This window comes from Heterodontus francisci, chromosome 21 (assembly GCF_036365525.1).
Source record: "Heterodontus francisci isolate sHetFra1 chromosome 21, sHetFra1.hap1, whole genome shotgun sequence".
In the NCBI taxonomy this organism is placed as follows: Eukaryota; Metazoa; Chordata; class Chondrichthyes; order Heterodontiformes; family Heterodontidae; genus Heterodontus; species Heterodontus francisci.
Window position 1 is genome coordinate 83,914,137 of NC_090391.1, and position 19,777 is coordinate 83,933,913.

Below are 19,777 nucleotides of genomic sequence, written 5' to 3' on the forward strand. Positions count from 1 at the left end.
TGCAATCCTTCACCATTTAGATAATCATACCTTACAGACAATGTCCCAGACACTGCCATCACCATCCCCGGGTACGTTATGTTCCACCGGCAGGACAGATCCAGCAAAGGTGGTGGCACAGAGGCATACAGTAGGGAGGGAATTGCCCTGGGAGTCCTCAACATCGACTCCGGACCCCATAAAGTCTCATGGCATCAGGTCAAACATGGGCAAGGTAACATCCTACTGATTACCACCTACCACCCACCCTCAGCTGATGACTCAGTATTCCTCCATGTTGAACACCACTTGGAGGAAGCACTGAGGCTGGCAAGGGCATAATGTACTCTGGGTGGGGGACTTCAATGTCCATCACCAAGAGTGGCTCGGTAGCAGCACCACTGATAGAGCTGGCCGATTCCTAAAGGACATGGCTGCTAGACTGGGTCTGTGGCAGGTGGTGGGAGAAGCAGCACGAGGGAAGAACAAACTCGACCTCGTCCTCACCAATCTGCCTGCCACAGGTGCATCTGTCCATGTCAGTATTGGTAGGAGTGACCACCGCACAGTCCTTGTGGAGACAAAGTCCCGCCTTCACATTGAGGATACCATCCATCGTGTTGTGTCACACTATCACCGTGCTGAATGGGATAGATTTCGAACAGATCTAGCAATTCTAAACTGGGCATCCATGAGGCGCTGTGGGCCATCAGAAGCAGCAGAATTGTACTTAACCACAATCTGTAACCTCATTGCCCGGCATACCCCCCTCTCTACCATTACCATCAAGCCAGGAGACCAACCCTGGTTCAATGAAGAGTGCAGCAGGGCATGCCAGGAGCAGCACCAGGCATACCTCAATATGAGGTGTCAACCTGGTGAAGATACGACCCAGGACTACTTGCATGCCAAACTGCGTAAGCAACATGCGATAGACAGAGCTAAGCGATTCCATAAGCAACGGATCAGATCAAAGCTCTGCAGTCCTGCCACAACCAGCCGAGGATGGTGGTGGACAATTAAGCAACTAACTGGAGGGGGTGGCTCCACAAATATATCCTCCTCAATGATGGGGGAGCCCAGCACAGCAGTCTGAAAGATAAGGCTGAAGCATTTGCAACAATCTTCAGCCAGAAGTGCCGAGTTGATGATCCATCTCGGCCTCGTCCTGAAGTCCCGAGCATCACAGATGCCAGACTTCAGACAATTCGATTCACTGCACGTGATATTAAGAAACGACTCAAGGCACTGGATACTGCAAAGGCTATGGGCCCTGACAATATTCCGGCAATAGTACATAGAACATAGAACATAGAACAGCACAGCACAGCCCTTCGGCCCACGATGTCGTGCCGAACCTTTAACCTACTCCAGGATCAAACTACCAACCTATCCTTCATTCTACTATCTGTGCACCAGAACTTCCCGCTCCCCTAGCAAAGCTGTTCCAGTCCAGCTACAACACTGGCATCTACCCTGCACTGTGGAAAATTGCCCAGGTATGTCCTGTACACAAAAAGCAGGACAAATCCAACCCGGCCAACTACCACCCCATTAGCCTACTCTCAATCATCAGTAAAGTGATGGAAGGTGTCATCAAATGTGCCATCAAGCGACACTTGCTTAGCAACAACCTGCTGAGAGACGCTCATTTTGGGTTACGCCAGGGCCACTCAGCTCCTGACCTCATGACAGCCTTGGTTCAAACGTGGACAAAAGAGCTGAACTCAAGAGGTGAGGTGCGAGTGACTGCGCTTGACATCAAGGCAGCATTTGCCCGAGTATGGCATCAAGGAGCCCTAGGGAAACTGAGGTCAATGGGAAACTGGGGGAAAACCCTCCGCTGGCTGGATTCATACCTAGCACAAAGGAAGATGGTTGTGGTTGTTGGAGGTCAGTCATCTGAGCTCCAGGACATCATTGCAGGTGTTCCTCAGGGTAGCGTTGCAGGCCCAACCATCTTCAGCTGCTTCATCAATGACCTTCCTTCAATCATAAAGTCAGAAGTGGGGATGTTTGCTGATGATTGCACAATGTTCAGCACCATTCGTGACTCCTCAGATACTGAAGCAGTCTGTGTAGAAATGCAACAAGACCTGGACAATATCCAGGCTTGAGCTGATCAGTGGCAAGTAACATTCGCGCCACACAAGTGCCAGGCATGACCATCTCCAACAAGAGAGAATCTAACCATCTCCCCCAGACATTCAACGGCATTACCATCGCTGAATCCCACACTATCAACTTCCTCAGGGCTACCATTGTCCTGAAACTGAACTGCAGTAGCCATATAAATGCCGTGGCTACAAGAGCAGGCCAGAGACTAGGAATCCTGAGAAGAGTAACTCATCTCCTGACTCCCCAAGGCCTGTCCACCACCTACAAGGCACAAGTCAGGAGTGTGATGGAATACTTTCCACTTGCTTGGATGGATGCAGCTCCAACAAAACTCAAGAAGATCGACACCATCCAGGACAAAGCAGCCCGCTTGATTGGCACCCCATCTACAAACAGTCACTCCCTCCACCACCGACGCACAGTGGCAGCAGTGTGTACCATCTACAAGATGCACTGCAGAAATGCACCAAGGCCCCTTAGACAGCACCTTTTCAAACCCGCGACCTCGACCAACTAGAAGGACAAGGGCAGCACATACATGGGAACGCCACCACGTGCAGGTTCCCCTCCAAGTCACACAACATTCTGACTTAGAACTATATCGGCGTTCTTTCACTGTCGCTGTGTCAAAATCCTGGAACTCCCTTCCTGACAGCACTGTGGGTGTACCTACCCCAAATGGACTGCAGCGGTTCAAGAAGGCAGCTCGCCACCACCTTCTCAAGGGCAATTAGGGATGGGCAACAAATGCTGGCCAGGCCATCGATGCCCACATCCCATGAAAGAATAAAAGAAATGCTTCTTTTTTATTCTTCCTGCCAAAGTGGACAATTTCACACTTTCCTACATTATGCTCCATTTTCCAGGTCTTTGCCCACTCACTTCACCTATCTATATTCCTTTGCAGTCCCCTATGTCCTGTTCACAACTTAGTTTCCTACATATTTTCGTGTCATCGGAAAATTTAGCAACCATACCTTTGGTTCCTTCCTCCAAGTCATTTATATAAATCGTAAAAAGTTGTAGCCCCAGCACAGATCCCTGTGGCACACCACACGTTTCACCTTGCCAACCAGAAAATGACACATTTATGCCAACACTCGGTTTCCTGTTATCTCGTCAATCTTCCAACCATGCCAATATTTTACCCCCTACACCATGAGCTTTTATTTTCTGTGATAACCTTTGATGTGGCATCTTAACAAATGCCTTTTGGAAATCTAAGTGCAGTACATCCACCGGTTCCCGTTCATCCACAGCGCATGTAACTCCATCAAAGAACTCCAACAAATTGGGTATACATGATTTAACTTTCAGAAATCTTTGTGATTCTGCCTGATTACCTCAATTTTATCTAAGTGCTGGCTACACCGTCTTTAATAATAGCTTCTACCATTTTCCCCAAGACAGATGTTAAGCTAACTGGCCTGTAGTTTCCTGCTTTCTGTCTCCCTTCCTTTTTGAATAAAGGAGTTACATTGGCAATAAAGGAGTTACATACAGAGTGAAGTAACTTGGGACAGACTAAAAGATCTTTCTGCTAAATAGTTGAGTAATGTAGCTGGCCAGTTAGGGATTACACGCCGTCCAAAAGCAAGGGAACCCTAAGTGCTAAGACCTGTGGCCACCCATTTTCTCCTTGTTGATGAAGACTCAAACATGGTTAGAATCACTAACAGACAGATAATGTTAGCTTAGGTAAAACTAGAACATAAGAGACGAGAATTAGAATTTCAGAGAGAGCGAGAAAGAGCAGAGTGAGTGTCAAGAAAGGGGAAAAGCAAGATTGTTCCAAAAGGAGAAAGAGGAAAGGGAGTTCATGTGGCTCAAACAACGAGAGGAAGACCCAGTACACCTAGTGAAGGCACAATTAGTGTGGGAGTTACAGCTAGCTCAGAACCATGTGCTGAGCTCCTAACGTTCTCCCAGTTCATGCCCAACGTTCATTAAGGAGGATGTGGCAGCATTTTCTATCACTTTCGAAATTTTTCAAAGCAGCTGAAATGGCCATCAGAGAACTGGACGCTGTTTCTACAAAGCAAAATAACAGCAATTGCCCATGAGGTTTATGCATTATTGCCAAATTAAAGTTCATCATATTATGAGATGACTAAAAATCCAGGATGCATATGAGATTGTACCAGAAGTGCATCACCAAAAATTCCAAACCCTCCGAAAGCAGCCTGACTAAACTGACCTCGAGTCTGAATGAGATAAGGAGACGAAGTAGGCCATTCAGCCCGTTCGAGCCTGTTTCACCATTCAATATCATAGTTGCTGATCATCCATTTCATTGTATTTTTCCCCGCACTCTTCTCATACCCTTGTATGTTATTGGCAGTAAGAAATCTGCTTTAAACATACTCAATGACTGAGCTTTCACAGCCCACTGGGGTAGAGAATTCCAAAGATTCACAATTTTCTGAGTAAAAAAAAGTCTCCTCATCTCTGTCCTAAGTGGCTTCTCTCTTATTTTGAAATTGTGTACCCTGGTTCTAGACTCCCCAACCAGGGGAAGCATCTTAGCTGCATCTACCCGGTCTATCCCTTTCCGTATTTTGTAGGTTTCAATGAGATCACCTGTCATTCTTTTAAAATATATAGAACACAGGCCCAGTTTCCCCAATCACTTCATAGAACAGTCCCAACATCCCACGAACAAGTCTGGTGAACCTTCGTTGCAGTTCCTCTGTGGTCATCATATCCTTCCTAAGGTAAGCGGATCAAAACTACATACAGTACTCCAGGTGCTGTCTAACCAAGGTTCTACACAACTGAAGCTAGACTTCACTACTCCTGTACTCAAATCCTCTTGTGATAAAGGCTAACATACCATTAGCCTTCCTAATTACTTGCTGTTCCTGCATGTCAGTTTTCAGTGACTTATTGATGAGGACACCCCGTTGCACATCTATACTTTCTGATCTATTATTTAAGATATACTCTGCACATCTATTCCTCCTCCCAAAGTGGCTAACGTCACATTTTTCCACATTATATTCCACCTGCCATGCGCTTTCCCACTCACAATGTCTGCCCAAGTCCCCTTGAATCCACTTTGCATCTTCCACACAGCACACATTCCCTCCTGGATTTGTGTCATCTGCGAACTTGGAAATATTGCATTTGGTCCCCACATCAAAATCATTCATATATACTGTAAACAACTGGGGTCCAAGCACTGATCCCTGCAGTACCTCACTAGACACAGCCTGCCAAAGCAAGAATGACCCATTTATTCCTGCTATCTGTTTCCTGCCTGTTAACCAATCCTTAATCCATGCCCATAAAGTAGCTCCTAGCAGTGTGCTTTACTTTTGCTAACCAACCTGCTGTGAGGGACTTTATCAAAAGCCTTCTGATAATTGACCGATCCCCTTTTCTATTCTGTTAGTAACATGCAAAAAAAAAACTCCAGCGGCTTCGTCAAGCATGATTTCCCATTTATGTATCCATGTTGACTCTGCCCAATCAGATCCATTTATCACATTCTAGCATGTTCCCGATTACTGATGCAAGGCTAACAGGTCTGGAATTCCCGGTTTGCTCTCTCCCTCACTTCTTAAATAGTGGCATGGCATTTGCTTCCTTCCAATCTGCAGGAACCGTTCTAGAATTAATACAATTTTGAAAGATGATCACCAATGCACCCATTATCTCCAAAGCTACCTCTTTCAGCACTCTGGGATGCGGAATATCGGGTAATTTCTCCAACACAACCTTCTTACTCATATCAATTTCCTTCACTTCCTCTGTCCCTCTAATCCCTTGGATCTCGAATTCTGGGAATTTTCTTGTATCTTCCTCAGTGTAGATAGATGCAAAGTAATCATGTAGCTTCTCTGCCATTTCTCTATTACCCAATACAAATTGTCCTGACTCTGCCAGTAAAGGACCCACATTTGTCGAAGCCAAACGTTTCCTTTTTACGTATCAACAGAGGATTTTACAGTCCATTTTTGTGTTTGTTTTTGACCAGTGTTTTGTGCGCTCAAGATAGAACGCACATATGAAAAACACAGAGTGGTGATCCTGCTCGAGGATTTCACAAACTCACCCCCCTCCCATTAAAACCCTCATGGAGGGACAGAAGGTTCAAAGAACCAGGCAGGCCGCAATTCTTCCTGATGAATTTTCCTTTGTACACAAGGCTTTAACCCCTAAGGGAAACTCTTCCCTAGTCACCCCAAAGACCCGAGAATAAAAGGTGTGACAGTGATTGGAGCCTGCACAGCAATGAACAAGGAGAACAAGCTGGACATGCAAGGGTCCATTCTCAGGCCAGCTAGGATGGTACTGAGAGAAGGATAAACGGCGGAATACCTGTGTGTTTCCACTGTAATAAGGCAGGTCACCATCGAGCGGAATGCAGACAGGGGACACCAGAACAGTACAGGAAAACGGACCCTGATGGAGAACACAGCAGATCAGGCTATGCCTTTAACTGTGTCAGTCAGGCCCAGTACGCCTACCGCTTAGCATGTGGGAAAACTGAACAAATGCCCAGACACTTACCAGGATTTTGTATCCCAAAGAAAAGTGACCCCATACTTCTCGACATTTTTTTATTATTCATGGGATGTGGGCATCACTGGCCAGGCCAGCATTTCTTGCCCATCCCTAATTGCCGTTGAGCAGGTGGTGGTGAGCTGCCTCTTGAACCGCTGCAGTCCATTTGGGGTAGGTATGTGCATAGTGCTGTTAGGAATAGAGTTTGCCGGGTGATCTGTCCGGTTTCATTCCTTTTTATTGACTTCGTAATGGTTAGGTACAACTGACTGGCTTGCTTGGCCATTTCAGAGGGCATGTAAGAGTTAACCACATTGCTGTGGGTCAGGAATTACATGTAGGTCAAACCAGGTAATTTCAGCAGATTTCCTTCCCGAAAGGACATTCGTGAACCTGATGGGTTTTTATAACAATCGACAATGGTTTCATGACCATCATTAAACTAGCTTTTTAATTCCAGATTTATTAATTAAATTCAAATTCCACCTTCTGCTGTGATGGGATTCGAACTCATGGTCCCAGGGAAATACCAGTGATAATGTCACTACGCCACCGCCTACCCCGACTGAGGCAAGAAGGCCGATAGATTGGGGGGCCCTGTATCAGGGATACAGGGCCCCCCAATCCCTTCTGCTGGGAAAAGGCATGATCTTTCTCCCGGAGAGTGCAGTGAATGCTCGAGTGTTAGTGAATGGTATCGGAAGACAGTACATGTCCACATCATTATATTGGATGCACTTGGAGTGTGACCCAGTTTCAGGACCGGTAACCATCGGGAATTTTCCTACTTTACCAGTGTATGGGTCGACCCGCTCCTGGGTAATGATCTGGAAGGGGAAAAGGTGGTAGCTTACCTAGTAGTTCTGGAGAGATCAAAATAGGTCAGGGAGACAGAGCAGTTGCAGGAGAAGGTCCGCAGTGTTCTCCCTGATTGTGTGGTGACTCGGTCCATGACCAAATAATTACCATCAGAGGAGGCTGAACTGATACTGCAGACGGATGACCCTACTGTCTGGTTGTCTCAAACCTTTTTTGGGAAGGTAAAGGACCCAAAGGATGTGTTAAACAGATCTTCCTTAGTTGAGGCTCAACACCGATCCAGTGTTAAAAAAAAGTACAGACTGTCCAAATCAAAACTGAAGCTGAGGGAGTCCAAGAGTGCTACTATTTAAAGTATGACGTGCTGATGAGGAAGTGGAGGCCTCCTCTCAGGCTTGTGGATGAAGAGTGGACAGTTATTCACCAGATATTGGTGCCACTGAGGTCCCTTAAAGAAATATTAAGAATGGCCCACGAACATCCAATGACTGGACATGTCGGTGTATGAAAAATCAAAGCCCGCATAAGAAAGTATTTTGACTGACCACAACTCCACAACGATGTGGTGGCGTTCTGTAAAATTGGTCACAGGTGCCAGGTTGTGGGAAAGCCCCAAACTGGAATAAAACCAGCAACCCCAATTCCCATGCCAGCTTTTGGGAAAACCTTCAGCAGAGTGCTGGTGGATTGTGTGGCATACCTGATGAGAACAAAAGGGGTCTACCAGTACCTTCTCACCATTATGGATGTCGTGACCCAATTCGCAAAGGCCTTTCACTCGAAGAAATATCTCTGCCAAGGTAATTGTGGAGGGGCTAACCCAATTCTTTACCAGATAGGGACTACCTGCTGAGATCCAGATGGACAAGGGCACACATTCTATGAGTAGTCTTTTTGAAATGTTCATGGGTATTCTGTACATAACCCAGCTGAAGTCCTCAGCATACCACCCACAGTCACAAGGGGATTTGGAGCGATACCACCAAACCCTAAAGACAATGATCAGGCCATACTTTTAAGGTACTTGTGGATAAGGATAAGAGTAGTCCTCGGATGAAGGTGCTAAATTGGGGGAAGGCTAATTATAACAATATTAGCCAGGAACTGAAGAATTTAGATTGGGGGCAGCTGTTTGAGGGTAAATCAACATCTGATATGTGGGAGACTTTCAAACGTTAGTTGATTGGAATCCAGGGCCAGCATGCTGATGTGAGGAAGTAGGATACGTTTGGCAAGTTTCGGCAACCTTGGATAATGAGGGATATTGTGAGCCTAGTTAAAAAGAAAAAGAAAGCATTCATAAGGGTCGTAAGGCTGGGAACAGACGAAGCCCATGAGGAATATAAAGACAGTAGGAAGTAACTTAAGCAAGGAGTCAGGAGGGCTAAAATGGGTCATGAAAGGTCATTGGCAAATAGGATTAAGGATAATCCCAAGCCTTTTATACGTATATAAAGAGCAAGAGGGTAACCAGGGAAAGGGTTGGGCCACTCAAGGAGAGAAGAGGGAATCTATGTGTGGAGCCAGAGGAAATGGGCGAGGTACTAAATGAGTACTTTGCATCAGTATTTACCAAAGGGAAGGACTTGGAGATGATGAGTCTAGGGGAGGGAGTATAGGTAGTCTGGGTCATATCATTATCAAAAAGGAGGAGGTGCTGGGCGTCTTGCAAAGCATTGAGGTAGATAGGTCCCCAGGGCCTGATGGGATCTACACCAGAATACTGAGGGGGGCAAAGGAAGAAATTTTTGGGGCCTTGACAGAAATCTTTGTATCCTCATTGGCTACAGGTGAGGTCCCAGAGGAGTGGAGAATAGCCAATGTTGTTCCTTTGTTTAAGAAGGGTAGCAAGGATAATCCAGGAAATTATAGGCCGGTGAGCCTTACGTCAGTGGTAGGGAATGTATTAGAGAGGATTCTTCGAGACAGGATTTACTCCAATTTGGAAGCAAATAAACTTATTCGCGAAAGACAGCATGGTTTTGTGAAGCGGAGGTCGTGCCTCACTAACTTGATTAAGATTATTTGAGCAAGTGACGAAGATGATTGATGAAGGAAGGGCAGTGGATGTTATCTATATAGAATCAAGAAAAATCTTTTACAAGGTCACTCATGGCAGACTGGTACAAAAGGTACACGGGATCAGAGGTGAGCTGGCAAGATGGGTACAGAACTGGCTTGATCACAGAAAGAAAAGGGTAAGAGTGGAAGGGTGCTTTTCTGAATGGAGAGCTGTGACCAGTGGTGTTCCGCAGGGATCAGTGCTGGGACCTTTGCTGTTTGTAGTATACATCAATGATTTGGAGGAAAATGTAGCTGGTCTGGTTAGTAAGTTTGCGAATGACACAAAGGTTGGTGGAGTTGTGGATAGTGATGAAGATTGTCAGAGGATACAGCAGAATACAGATCGGTTGGAGACTTGGGCGGAGGAAAGCAGATGGTCTTTAATCCGGACAAATGTGATGTAATGCATTTTGGAAGATCTAATACAGGTGAGAAGTAGACAAGAAATGGCAGAAACCTTGGGAGTATTGACAGGCAGTGAGATCTGGGCGTGCAGGTCAACAGGTCACTGAAAGTGGAAACGTAGGTGGATAAGGTAGTCAGGAAGGCATTCGGCATGCTTGCCTTCATCGGTCGGGGCATAGAGTATTAAAATTGGCAAGTCATACTGCAACTGTACAGGACTTTAGTTCGGCCACACTTAGAATATTGCATGCAATTCTGGTCGCTACGCTACCAGTAGGACGTGGAGGCCCTTGGAGAGGGTACGGAAGAGGTTTACCAGGATGTTTTCAGGCAGTCTGAAGGGAATTAGCTATGAGGAGAGGTTGGATGAACTCGGATTGTTTTCACTGAACAACGGAGGTGGAGGGGCGACATGATCGAGGTTTACAAAGTTATGAGTGTCATGGTAGAGTGGACAGTCAGAAGCTTTTTTCCAGGGTGAAAGAGTCAGTTACTAGGTTTAAGGTGCGAGGGGCAACGTTTAGAGGGGATGTGCAAGGCAATTTCTTGACACAGAGGGTGGTGAGTGCCTGGAACTTGCTGTAGGGGGAGCTGGTGGAAGCTGGTACGAAAGCAACATTTAAGAGGCAAATGCATGAATAGGATGGGAATAGAGGGATTGAGTCCCCGGAAGTGCAGAAGATTTTAGTTTAGACAGGCATCAAGATCGGCGCAGGCTTGGAGGGCCGAATGGCCTGTCCCTGTGCTGTACTGCTATGAGTCTTCATGACTGGGACAAAGGGCTGGGATTTCTCCTGCTGCCTACCCGGGACTTATCCAATGATTTCACTGGGTTTAGTCTCTTTGAATAAGTTTATGGACACGAGGTGAGAGGTCCTCTTGATCTAATCAAGGAGAAGTTTTTGGGTCACAGGAATGAGTCTTCTATGTTAGACTACATTTCCATGTTCTGGGAGCGACACACCGGAGCCTGCGCAATGGCTCAGGAATAGCTAGAGTCCTCCCAGGCAGCTATGAAAACGTAAACATGCAGAAATGCTAAGGCTAGAAACACTTCAACCCAGAGACCATGTATTGTTACTACTCCCAATGCAGGGTGATCTCCTGAATTCCCGGTTCAGTGGTCCATATCAGGGGACAAAAGGAATAGTCAGGTATATTACTAAATTGACACGCCAGACCAAAGGAAAAGCAAAACAAAGGCTGTGTAGGGGACAGAAAAGCACAGATCTGCCAGACATTCAGGAGGGAAGGATTGAAAAGGACAGTGAGGACAAGTTAAAGTAGGGGGGGGGGGGGGCAGGAGGTTTCCAAATGGAACCCCCTACTCTCCGATTAACTAACACTGAAATGTTAGATAAATTAGACCCCACGCTCCCCTCCTTAAATACAAGCGAAACATGCACCCTAAAAAAGGCTTCCAACAGAATTTACAGAAAGGTGCAAGGACACGGAAAGTTCCCAAAAAGGCAAGCCGATGGTGAGGGAGTTGCCTCACCTAGTCGAAGTGCCTCATGGGATTGTAGTGAAAGCTGGACAGACATTTTCGAGCACTAATGTCCCAGAGGCCATAGGGCAGATTAGAAAAGGATCCTCCCCATAGTAAAGGGAAAGGGTTGATACAATACCCTAAAGTAAACAGCACTTGTGTACATCACCAGAAGGCTAAAATTAAGGCCAGTGTGGATCTACCCACTGAAGAACCCAATGATCAGGTCCCAAGTCCAAAGCTAATCAAACCCTACAATTTCAAAGCAGACCTCAGCAAGAACAAAGGCCCAGAGGAAATCTCAGACACTTCACAGGGGCTAAAATAAACAATGTATTACACACTGTCGGTTTAGGGAGAAAGATTATCAAGGTGCAAGAATAGGAATAGTTAATGCTTCATTGCAAGAGAGAGAGAAAAAAAAACACTGCAATCGTTGATGCATTGTCCAGGATCGAACCCAACACATAACCATCTCGGACAAAACTCCAACAAATTAAATCAACCCAACTGTAACAGATAATGTCAGCTGCAATAATTCTCAGATTAAAGTGTGAATTTGAGAAGTGATTATTGAGAATGAATGCGTCTTTCCTTCTATTTCTTCCCACAGTTCTGTAATGAAATGTTCCTATTATCATATTTCTTTCTACGTCTTGCAGCGGTGTCAAGATAACACAAATGTGCCAAATGAGGATTTTTAATTAATTGATTGGAAATCTACACGAAACTTATTTTTAATGCACAAAATCCTACAGTTAACCTTGAAAAACTGGCAGCCAAGATGGCCACCACAATTGGCATCTGAAACATCTTTTCACATTTCAAGGCCTCCAATAGGGGGCACATGTCTGATGAGCCTGGAGCCAAATCATTGCCTTGCTCGAGTTATTGAATGATCTAAGATTACATTCATCAACAGGGCCATCCTGTCACATTAACTTGGAAAAAGCAAACTCCTCCAGGAGTAAATGCTGGCATCCTGAGCTCTGGGAAGACAGAAGTTTCTAAGCTTGAATCTCATTATAAGGGTCCAGCCACTACAGTAAGGCAGTCATGAGACCCTCTGTCCATCTCTGTGAAAGCTGGGAGTTTTCCTGCACAAAGACAGACAAGCCAGTGATTCAAGCTATGCAGAAGCAGAAGGGCTGTGTCCTCCTCTCTCTCTCCATCTCTCTCACCAGATAACATCGCAAGTTTGAAAACTACATGTTACTGTGGGCCCTCCAAGCCTACAGATTATTACACACAGAGACACCAGGGGAAGAAAGCCATGTGGGCCAGCCACAAAGGGCACTTCGACCAGCTAAGGACTTCAAGAATGCAACATCAGCTGGAAGACCACCGAATTGTCCAACCTCACAGAATGAGTATTTTTAAAAATATTTATTCTGGACTTCAATCCGTTCACACATTTACTTCTTACTCTGTCATCTATTTCTGTGTGATTCTCGTATGAGTGTGTGCGTAAATGTGTGGTGTATTTTTTGATTATTTTATTTAGATCGGGTTTAGAATGTTAAGTATAATAAACTCACCTCTTTCATATTTAAACTCAAGAGAAGCTATCTGATTGATTCATTCACCATCACGCCAAAGGGAAAAGGTAAAACCCCCACTGTGATGGTAAAACCAGCCACTGTTGGAAATGGACAAACACTTTTGCAGTCAAATAAGAGGAAGGACAAGAGGAGCGACTGTGACCCCCTCCTCACCTGGCCGTAATAATAGATAGGGTTGGGGAAAGAGAGAATATGGGGATGAACTCAGCATTAAATAGATACAAGAGGTTGTAAACTTCCTGGTTCAGCCTCAGACAATGGCCAACGAGGGGGATGTAGATAGTGGATTGGTAATGGAGTTTGTGACAGAAACTGAAGACAATGGCTTCAGTCTTCTCACAATTTAATTGACAAGAACACTAAATCAGTGAAATATGGTTCATGGACCTAATAGTTGGATACAGAGACTTACCAGGGACGCCAATAATAGCGAGGATGGGATAGTAAATAGACTGAATCATCCTCTGTGCATAATAGATCCGCTGTTCTAGTGTTATCCAATAATAATCTGCAGTAAACAGACCATAATAATAGGAGAAGCTTCTGCTGTCCATCGTTGTATCATCCCAATCTATTGTTCTCGGATCCTGATCCATTGTTGTAACATTCCAATCTACTGTTCTCTGATTCGGATCTATCCACTCCCTCTCTCTGGAGCTGCTGATCCCTGTAGTGCTGGAGGTCATGAACCTGCTGATACTATGGAATAACACACAGAAAGGAGTCCCTTATTAATAGAAGAGGGAAACCCTCCAGTGATACAATTATGGTCCATGGAGACTGACATTAATTACAGACACTGAACAAACAGGTGCAGTTAACCTCTTTCTATCCAACACTTTTTGCACCACCGCAAAGTTTAACACTTACCTGGTCTGGGTGGGATGGGTGAGGGTTGCTCATATTGACCAAATCATTGGCTTGCTCTCGTGATGAAATCACCTAACATTACATTCATTAACACGGCATACAGGGCCATCCTGACTTTGAAAGAGCAAACTCCTCCAAGAGTAAATGCTGGTATCCTGAGCCCTGTTGGTTGTCCACTCTATCTAAACCTGTAATAATCGTGTTCTCCTTTATCATATTTCCTCCGAACCGCCTTTGCTCCAAGAAAAACAACTCCAGCTTCTCCAAACTAACATTGTAACTAAAATCCTCCATCCCTGGAACCATTCTGGTAAATCTCCTCTTCACCCTATCAAGGATCATCACATCCTTTATAAAGTGTGGTGACCAGAACTGCATGCAGTACTCCAGTTGGGTCGAAGCATAGCTTTATAAATGGTCAGCATAACTTCCCTGCTTTTGTGCTCAGTGTCTCAATTTATGAATCACAAGATCCCATTTGCTTTCCTAACAACACTCTCAATATGTCCTGCCACCTACAAAGATCTAAGTACATGTACCGCCAAGTCCCTCTGTCGCTTCACGCACTTTTTAACTGTGCTGTTAAGTCTATATTGTCTCTCTGTATGCCATCTGCCAAAGTTCATCATTTCACACTTTTACGCTTTCAATTCAATCTGCCACTTGTCTGTCCATTCTGTTAGTCCAGCTATGTTCTGTTTCAGTTGGTATATAAAAGCAGTGTCTGTGCCCATTCTGTTAATCTATCTCTGTCCTGTTTCAGTTGGTATATAACAGCAGTGTCTGCACATTCTGTTAGTCTATCTATGACCTGTTTCAGTTGGTATATAAAAGCAGTGTCTGCGAATTCTGTGAGTCTATCTATGTCCTGTTTCAGTTGGTACATAAAAGCAGTGTCTGCGCCCATTCGGCTAGTCCATCCATGTACTGTTTCAGTTGGTATTTCAAAGCAGAACAATCACTATCCAATTACTAAAGGGCTGACTGTAAATCACCTACAGAACAAACAGTATCCGAATACTAAAGGCCTGACCATAAATCACCTACAGAACATTCAATGTTCAATTATTAAAGACTGGCCGTAAATCACCTACAGAACAAACTCTATCCGCTTATTAAAGGACTGACTGTAAATCACCTACAGAAGATTCAATGTCCAATTATTAAAGTACTGTCCGCAAATCACCTACAGAGCAATCACTGTCCAATTATAAAAGGGAAGACCGTAAATCACCGACAGAAGAATCTCCATCGAATTATGAATGAACTGTCCATAAATCACCTACAGAACAATCACTGTCCAATTATTAAAGGATTGACCATAAAATACCTACAGAACAATCTCCATCGAATTATTAAAGGACAGAGTGTAAATCATCTGCACAATAATCGCTGTCCAATTATTAAAGGTCTGACCGTCATTCACCTGCAGAATTATCAAAATCCAATTATTAAACGACTGACAGCAAATCACTTATGGAACAATCACCGTCCAATTATTAAAGGAATGACCGTAATTCACATGCAGAATAATCACTGTCCAATTATTCAAGGAGTGACCGTAAATCACCTACAGAAGGATCGATGTCCAATTATTAAAGGACTGGCCGTAGATCACCTACAGAACTATCACTGTCCAATTATTAAAGGACTGACCGTAAATCACCGACAGAACAATCACTATCCAATTATTCAAGGAGTGACCGTAAATCACCTACAGAACAATCACTATCCAATTATTAAAGGACTGACCGTAAATCACCGACAGAACAATCATTATCCAATTATTCAAGGAGTGACCGTAAATCACCTACAGAACAATCACTGTCCAATTATTAAAGGACTGACCGTAAATCACCGACAGAACAATCACTATCCAATTATTCAAGGAGTGACCGTAAATCACCTACAGAAGGATCGATGTCCAATTATTAAAGGACTGGCCGTAGATCACCGACAGAACAATCACTATCCAATTATTAAAGGACTGACCGTAAATCACCTACACAACAATCGCTGTCCAATGTTTAAAGGACTGACCGTGAGTCACCTACAGAACAATCACAGTTCCAATTATTAAAGGACTAACTGCAAATCACCTCCAGAAGATTCAATATCCAATTGTTAAAGGACTGTCCGTAAATCAACTACAGAAGATTCAATGTACAATTATCAAAGGGCAGACCGTAAATCACCTACAGAACAATCTCCATCGAATTATGAATGAACTGTCCGTAAATTACCTCCAGAATAATCACTGTCCAATTATTCAAGGAGTGACCGTAAATCACCTACAGAAGAATCAATATCCAATTATTAAAGGACGGGCCGTAGATCACCGACAGAACAATCACAGCTCCTATTATTAAAGGTCTGACCGTAAATCACCTGCAGAATGATCAATGTCCAATTATTAAACGACTGACTGCAAATCACTTATGGAACAATCACCGTCCAATTATTAAAGGACTGACCGTAATTCGCATGCAGAACAATCACTGTCCAATTATTCAAGGAGTGACCGTAAATCACCTACAGAAGGATCGATGTCCAATTATTAAAGGACTGGCCGTAGATCACCGACAGAGCAATCACAGTTCCTATTATTAAAGTACTGTCCGTAAATCACCTACAGAAGATTCAATGTACAATTATCAACGGGCAGACCGTAAATCACCTACAGAACAATCTCCATCGAATTATGAATGAACTGTCCGTAAATTACCTACAGGACAATCACTGTCCAATTATAAAAGGGCAGACCGTAAATCACCGACAGAACAATCTCCATCGAATTATGAATGAACTGTCCACAAATTACCTACAGAACAATCACTGTCCAATTATAAAAGGGCAGACCGTAAATCCCGACAGAACAATCTCCATCGAATTATTAAAGGACTGACCATAAATTACCTACAGAACAATCTCCATCGAATTATTAAAGGACAGAGTGTAAATCATCTACACAACAATCACTGGCCAATTATTAAAGGTCTGACCGTAAATCACCTACAGAACAATCATCGTCCAATTATTAAAGGACTGACCGTAATTCACATGCAGAACAATCACTGTCCAATTATTCAAGGAGTGACCGCAAATCACCTACAGAAGAATCAATGTCCAATTATTAAAGGACGGGCCGTAGATCACCGACAGAAGAATCACAGCTCCTATTATTAAAGGACTGGCCGTAAATCACCTCCGGAACAATCACAATCCAATTATTGAAGGACTGACCTTAAATCACCGACAGAACAATCACAGCTCCAATTATTAAAGGAATAACCGCAAATCACCGACAGAACAGTCACAGTGCCAATTAGTAAAGGACTGACCGTACATCACCTACACAACAATCACAGTTCCAATTATCAAAGGACTGACCGTAAATCACGTACATAACAGTTCCAATTATTAAAGGACTAACTGTAAATCACCTCCAGAAGAATAACAATCTGATTACTAGAAGGTGGACTGTATATGTCAGACAGAACAATCACTATCCACTTATTAAAGGACAGACCGTCAATCACCTACAGAACCATCGCAATCGAATGATTGAAGGACTGACCGTAAATCACATGCAGAACAATCACTGTCCAATTATTAAAGGACTGACCGTAAATCACCTACAGAACAAACAGTTTTATACTACCCGCTTCCAAGTGTGGTACTGAAGCCCACATAGTCAAACTCAGTCCCCAGCCTAATGCAGTGGAATCTGTTCCATCACACTCAAATGTTGTACCAAGGCCTACACAACCGTCCTCATCCCCATTAGCTGATATCCTGGAGATACAGATTTCAGGTTTTGATCAAGAGATGGAGAAGGGATTTTAGGAAGAAATTTCTTACACTGCGAGTCGTATTGACCTGGAACTCGCTGCCTATGAGAGTGTTCGAAACAGAGACAATCAAATACTTCAGAATGATATTGGATAGGAACTTGAAGGGAACAAACCTGCAGGGTTAACAGATTGGGCGGGGGAATAAAAGTGACCGATTACTCTAACATAATCTGTCAAAGACAAATTTATGGCTGTGACTGCCCAGTGTATCCCCAGGCCCTGTGTTTAACGTGATGACTGTCCTGTATACCCGTAAGCTACCAAGTTTAAAGGTGCGAATGCCCAGGATTCCCTTCAGGCCCTCTGTTTAAATTTGGGACTCTTCAGGTTTGCCCCTTGTCCTTGTGTTAAAGTTGTGACTTTTTCGGTTTTAAGACTCCCTGTATAGTATAAACTAATTAATGTGCAACTTCACCAAAGCTGGAAGAGGCATTGCAGAAGATGAACTCGTTCCTGTCTGGGGAGAACTAGGGGCTGCTGGAGCTCATGTTTTTCGCTGCCTGGGAGAGGGAGGGGCGAACCGATTAATAATTTAGATAGTTTTCATCAGTATTGACTATCACATTACATCTTCTAATTAAAGATTATTTTCTTTTCTTATTGAGTGACCTTTATTCCGTGTCTGATTCATTAATGCAACAAATTCAACCACAGCAGGTACCGCACGGGTTAGATACAGAGTACAGCTCCCCATTTAATGTCCTATAAAACAGTTCCATGACATGTGCAGCATGGGTTATGTACAGAGCAAACCCCTCTCCACATTGTCATATGAACCAGTGCAGGTGGAGCACGGGTTAGTTATAAAGTCAGGCTCCCTCTGCATCCTTCTGTACAAACACATAGGGTGGCTACAGTGACACTGGTGTAGAGGGAAAAGACTAGTTTCGGATCAAGAGCACAGCAAGACGCAGAGGGTGGATAAAGGAGCAGCCCAGACAGCAAGACCACACTGAGGCAGGCAAGGCAGATAAACGAGAGACCCGGAGAGTGAGAGCACAGCCAGACCGATGGGCAAGAAAAAAAGAGTGGCCCAGAGAGCGAAAACATAACAACACTGGTCAGGCGGGGGGGTGGGGGGGGGGGGTGGTGGGAAAAGCTCTGGGAACGGTTCATGAAAGACCAACCGTATTTGGAAAAAATAGAAACATCAGGATAAGGCATCAGAGGAAGGAAGGCAAATTGTTGGTCTCTATTTCTCGTTTTCCCGCTAAACAATTCCAATCTTTCAAATTGGGAGCCAGGAAATGAATAACCCCAATTCGAGTGAGAATACCTGTGATTATATTTATACAACTCGTAGCACAACGTACGTCCAAAGGCATTAATTAAAATTAATAGTTGATACACGGTACCAACTGCATTCCAAACGAGTGAGTAGAGTGTGTTTATCTTCATTTTAGAATCGCATCTGCGTCCTGTTTCTTGCAATGCCCCATGTGGGTCTTCCAGGAAATTTCACATATCTCGGAAAACCACGTGTGTAGGTGATTTCCCCAGCTGCTTCAGCTCAAGCTCAGGAATTTTACGCTTGAGTGGCAGCTGGGGTCACTGCGGGGTTTAGAGAGCAGGAGAGATTCATAAATTCAATTTTCCATCATGTGGTCACCCCACAGGCAGCAAAAGTTCACAATATTAGTGGGTGTGGTCATGTTGAGTTTAGTTTAGTTTAGAGATACAGCACTGAAACAGGCCTTTCAGCCCACCGAGTCCGTGCCGACCATCAACCACCTATTTATCCTACACTAATTCCATATTCCTACGACGTCCCCACCTGTCCCTATATTTCCCTACCGCCTACCTATACTAGGAGCAATTGCTAATGGCCAATTTACCTATCAACCTGCAAGTCGTTGGCATGTGGGAGAAATCCAGAACACCCGGAGGAAACCCACGCAGACACAGGGAAAACTTGTAAACTCCACGCAGGCAGTACCTAGAATTGAACCCGGGTCGCTGGAGTTGTGATGCTGCGGTGCTAACCACTGCGCCACTGCAGTAGAAAGAGGCATCAAGTGAAAGTGGTTTTGGATGTTTGCAACTGTCAAACAATTTCTCAGCATTGGAGACTACTGGGAGTGACGACACACTGAAGACGTGCAGTCCAG